This window comes from Ranitomeya variabilis, chromosome 2 (genome assembly GCF_051348905.1).
Source record: "Ranitomeya variabilis isolate aRanVar5 chromosome 2, aRanVar5.hap1, whole genome shotgun sequence".
In the NCBI taxonomy this organism is placed as follows: Eukaryota; Metazoa; Chordata; class Amphibia; order Anura; family Dendrobatidae; genus Ranitomeya; species Ranitomeya variabilis.
The window spans coordinates 9,525,016-9,531,015 of NC_135233.1; positions in this window are offsets into that span (position 1 = coordinate 9,525,016).

Below are 6,000 nucleotides of genomic sequence, written 5' to 3' on the forward strand. Positions count from 1 at the left end.
AGTGGTACTGTGCAGTGTATATATACAGGAGGAGTGGTACTGTGCAGTGTATATATACAGGAGGAGTGGTACTGTGCAGTGTATATATACAGGAGGAGCGGTACTGTGCAGTGTATATATATACAGGAGGAGCGGTACTGTGCAGTATATATACAGAAGGAGTGGTACTGTGCAGTGTATATATACAGGAGGAGTAGTACTGTGCAGTGTATATATACAGGACAGGAGGATCGGTACTGTGCAGTGTATATATACAGGACAGGAGGAGTGGTACTGTGCAGTGTATATATACAGGAGGAGTGGTACTGTGCAGTGTATATATACAGGAGGAGTAGTACTGTGCAGTGTATATATACAGGACAGGAGGATCGGTACTGTGCAGTGTATATATACAGGACAGGAGGAGTGGTACTGTGCAGTGTATATATACAGGAGGAGTGGTACTGTGCAGTGTATATATACAGGAGGAGTAGTACTGTGCAGTGTATATATACAGGAGGAGTGGTACTGTGCAGTGTATATATACAGGACAGGAGGATCGGTACTGTGCAGTGTATATATACAGGACAGGAGGAGTGGTACTGTGCAGTGTATATATACAGGAGGAGTGGTACTGTGCAGTGTATATATACAGGAGGAGTGGTGCTGTGCAGTGTATATATACAGGAGGAGTGGTACTGTGCAGTGTATATATACAGGAGGAGTGGTACTGTGCAGTGTATATATACAGGACAGGAGGAGTGGTACTGTGCAGTGTATATATACAGGAGGAGTGGTACTGTGCAGTGTATATATAGAGGACAGGAGGAGTGGTACTGTGCAGTGTATATGTACAGGACAGGAGGAGTGGTACTGTGCAGTGTATATATACATGACAGGAGAATTTTTCTTGCAATTTTTACAGAACAACATATGTGCATGAGTTGACTTTTAATAGAACGTGGGTTATGTAGCTAGGCAGTGACTCAAAGCCACAGAAAAGTGGCTACCATTCTATATGAAGTTTTGGAATGGTCAATTCACAGTCCAGACAGTCTGGACCTTAACCCCATCATTGGCCATCTTCCTGGCTTTGATGCTGCCCCCGACACCAGCAGCTGGTGTTCTCCCCTGACGCCAGCAGCTCATGTGTCCCCCATACGAGCAGCTCCTGTGACCCCCAACATCAACAGCTCATGTGACCCCCGACACCAGCAGCTTATGTGACACCCCAACCCAAGTAGCTCATATGTCCCCTGACACAAGCAGCTCATGTGGCTCCTTGACACCAGAAGCTCATCTGCCCCCTACATCAGCAGCTCATCTGCTCCCGACACCAGCAGCTCATGTGGTCCTGAGACCAGCATCTGATGTGTCCCAGGCATCTGCAGCTTTTTGCCCCTGACACCATGCAGCATGAAGCTTAGCTCTGGCAATGACAGCTTGCAAGGGCACAGAATATATAGGAAAGGGGAGTGGCCAGCAGTGAACAGCTGAGCGCCTTAATGCAGGATGGCTTCCAAAAGCTCTCAACAAAGCAGATTAGCCCCTGCACTGCTAAAAGAAAAGAAACCCGCACCATTTAATATGACGGTGAAGTGCTTCTAATCAGTGCAAGAGTAGGAGAAATCATACTCTGGCTCCTCTTTGTCACAGTAAACAATGACCGGAGTTGGCTTTAGCGGTGATGGTACAGTGGACGCAATGTGTTTTTGAGTAGAGATTGATTAAGCACATTATGGCTCCTAAAGGTAGGCGGTAAAACAAGGTGGAATGCTACTGGATTGGCGACGGCCACAATCTTATAAGGACCTCTGAACCTGGGACCCAGATTCCAAGAGGGAACCTCCAACTTAATGTTCCTTGAGGACAACCAAACCTAGTCAACAACACACAGGTCAGGAACCACCAAACATCTCCGATCAGCCTCACTCTAGTATTTGATAATTAAAGTTTCAGGTGCACTACCATCTCACAATAATATAAAGCTCAAATAATACTGAGGCAGGGTGCTACCAAATGCATGGAATATGCAATACCAAGCCAAAGAGGAAAGCCCATAAAACTGATCCTTTTGGCCTCACCCTGCATACCAGCAGTTTTATTCTATGGTGGACGGCTGTGTGTCATGTGCTCTGACATGCTGGTGGGCACATTATACTATTAGCCCTCTTATCATCCTTAGGGGCTGTCTATTTGTATTCTCCCAGACCCCACAGGGGTGGCTATCTCTGGGGTACAGCCATACATTTAATTTTTGATTCCAGCAGGGACTTTATTTCATCATATATTTCCCCTTATTCACATGGATTGTGATCACTTGTGAGCAAGTTTGGGGACGCCCTTATTCAGCTCACTGAGACAGGACCAGGCATTTGGTTATTGGTACAATATGGTACATTTACCTTGTGATATTATATAAATAAAATTTTCCTGGGGACACATAATATCAAATTGTTGATTGTTAACTAACTTGGATTATCCTCCTGTTTGTTGCAGTTTTATATATGACAATATATAGAGGGCTTTTGTATATTATATATCTTCATGTGGACCAGGGTACATGGGGGTGGCTGTGTTGTTTTAATTGGTTTTAGATTTTTTGCTGTTTGGTGTTTACATAAATAAAAATCATATATATTTATATTTTTCCATGACTTTGTAGCAGGTGTGCACTCATTTATGCATGGGCTTTCCTCACTCTAGTATTTGGACTCCATCTTCTTCAAATTATCAATAACCACTTGTCACACAGATATAATTGTTGATGAAAACCGTTCTTCAGGTATTCCAGAAGAACAATTCCTATTAAATGAGCAGAACTGAGGATGAAACACGTACGGGGACTTAACAGTAGACTCGTGACAATGATTATTTACCGCAAATTCAGCTAGAGGTAAGTAGGTAACCCAATCCTCCTGATTCTCAAATACAAAACACCTAAGGTAAGTCTCCAGATTCTGGTTAACCCGTGACGATTAGACATTAGAAATGCTCAAGTGATACAGATGGATCCCCAAAACGGGTGCAAAATGCCCTCCAAAATTTGGAAATAAACTGCACAGATTGATTGATCAGAAACGATATCCCGTGTAATTTTACAATCTCTCTGATGAAAATTTGTGCCAAAGTCTTGGTGTTAAGTAATGTTGGTAGAGCAATGAAATGTGACATTTTACTGAATCTACACCACCACTAAAATTACAGTATTCCCCGTTGACATGGGTAGAGATCTGTGATAAAATCGACCGATAAATGAGTCCAAGGTCTACTGGGAATCGCCAATGGTCTGAGACACCTAGATGAACAAGTATGAGAGGTTTTGGAATGCGCAGACACTGCAGGTGGCTACATACTTCCAAACTCTCTGATATACCCCGACCACCAAAAACGCTGAGTAAGAAGTTCTGTGGTGGCTTTATTTTCGGGATGTGTGGCCAAGACTGAATCATGATGTTCTATGAGAACTCTCAGATGGAGAATCACATATACAGTTTCCCTAATGGAAAGGCAGCAGACTCTAGATATATGAGATTCTTATGATCGGTGATTACCATAACTGGATGAACTGCTCCCTACAGAAAATGATGCCACTCTTCAAAGGCCCACTTGATTGCCAAGAGTTCCCTGTTACCAATGTCATAATTTTTCTCCACAGATGAGTTTTTTAGAAAAGTATGTACATGGACGCCATGTACCAGGAGATGCACCCTATGACAATATAGCCCCCATCCCCTTTTCCGATGCATCAACTTCTACAGTAAATGTTTGAGTGACGTCAGGCTGAATCAGAATCGGTGCAGATGCAAAACACTCTTTCAAGGTATCAAATGTCTCACTTGCCAGACTGGACCATTTGGAATAGACTGTCCCTTTCCTGGTTAGATCCGTCAAAGTTGTGTCCACTACCGAAAAGTTTTTCATGACCTTACGGTAGTAGTTTGCAAAACACAAAAATCCTTTGTAACGCCTTCAAATCCTCAGGACGATGCCAATCCAGTACCGCCCAGACTTTCGCCAGAAACAGTCGAAAACCGGTGAATGATAAAACATAGCCCAGAAAAGGCATCTTCTCAACTGAGAATATACACTTCTCTTGTTTGACAAATAATTTATTGTCTCTGAGTATATACATCTGCCTGACATGTACCTGATGTGACTCAAGGTCAGGTGAATAAATTAATATGTCATCAAGATAGATCACAACAAATCTACCTACCAGGTGACTAAAGATGTCATTTACAAAGTGCTGAAAGACGGCGGGCGTGTTCGTCAACCCAAATGGCATCACCAGATTCTCATAGTGTCCCTCAGGTGTACTGAATGGTGTTTTCCACTCATCCCCCTCTTTAATACAAATGAGATTATACGCCTTCCAGAGATCCAGTCTAGAAAACCATTCTGCTCCTACAATCTGATTAAAGAGGTCCAGGATGAGAGGGAGCGGACACGGATCCCAAACCATGATCTGATTGAGTTTGTGTAAATCGAGGCAGGGGCGTAACCTCCTGTCTTTCTTCTTTGCAAAGGAAAACCACGCAACAAGGGGGATGAGGATGGTCTGATGTGACCCTTTACCAAACTTTCTGTGATATAGTCCTTCATGGCCTGCTTCTCTGGACCAGAGATATTATATAGTCTGCTCTTTGGCATTTTGACCTCAGGGATAAGATTATCAGCGCAGTCATAAGGATCATGGGGAGGAAGTTCTTGGCACCCTGGCTCTGAGAACACATCCACAAAGTCAGACAGGTGTTCAGGCACAGACTGTGTACCCACCCTGGCTAGCCGGGTGTCCAGTGTCCTCAACAATACTCGCTCCACTTTACCACCTCCCGAGTCTGCCAATCTACCACAGGATTGTACAGCGTGAGACAGAAGTCCAAGAACCACAGGAGAAGGCAGACCTTCTAGCACAAAACAGTCTATTACCTCACAGTGCATTGCTCCTACCTGACGACTTGAGAAAAATACCCCTGTCTCAAGGGTGTGGAGTCGATGGCTATTATGGGTATAGGTCTGGACTTTGCATTTGGTTTGAGGCCCTGGACCTGGACAAACCTAGTGTCGATCAAGTTAACCCCCCCACACTGTCCAGGAAGGCAGAAATAACCACCTTATTTTTGCAAAGATGGATTTCAACAGGTAGAAAATATTATGCCCTATTCACAGAGGAGATATTTACACCCGGGTTGCTAATCTCCCCGCAGCCTGTGCTCCTTAGTTTTCAGGCAGCTTTTTGCCGTGAGATTGGGAAGGACATGTGCACACGAAACGGCCCTTTCTACCACAGTAAAAACACGCCCCTTTATGCCAAACAGACTGCTTTCTAGAACAAGTCACCCCACCCAACTGCATGGGTTCCTCAGATGACTTCCTTGGGCCTGGACCTCCCTCACATTGGGGTGTCTCTTTATTTCTCTGGTGAAGACGTCGATCCACCCGGAGAGCTAGAGACATGGCAGCCTTAAGAGACACTGGAGTCTCATATAGGGCTAAGGCATCCTTCACTCTTACCGATAGCTCTTGACAGAACTGGCTTTAGAGCACGGGGTAATTCCACTTAGTGTCCATGTACCACCTCTGTAACACGAAGCAATACTCCTGCACTCAGCCAGGGTGACGTAGTCGGGATCGCTGGATATATGACTCCGCACCAGAAAAAATTCCTCCACCATCCAGAGCAACTGGGACCGATGAGAGAGAGAATGCCCATGCTTGGGGGTCACCCTGAAGGAGAGAGATTATTATCCCCAACAGTTGCTCCTCGGTTCCTGAGGAACAAGAACATAACCTGACATATATCTTACAGGCCTCCCTAAAAACAAAGAACTTGTCATGCCCCCCTAGAACACCTGTCATTCAGAGTGATCTTGTGCTCCACTAAGGGCTGCCAGGGAGTCAGAGTTTCGAATCCTGATGAGTTACGGTGCTGCAAAACAACAGTGTGTAGATCTGCCACCTCCAGGCTGAGCTGCTGCAGTTGCCCTGTCAGAGCGGTGATAGGATCTATAATGGATC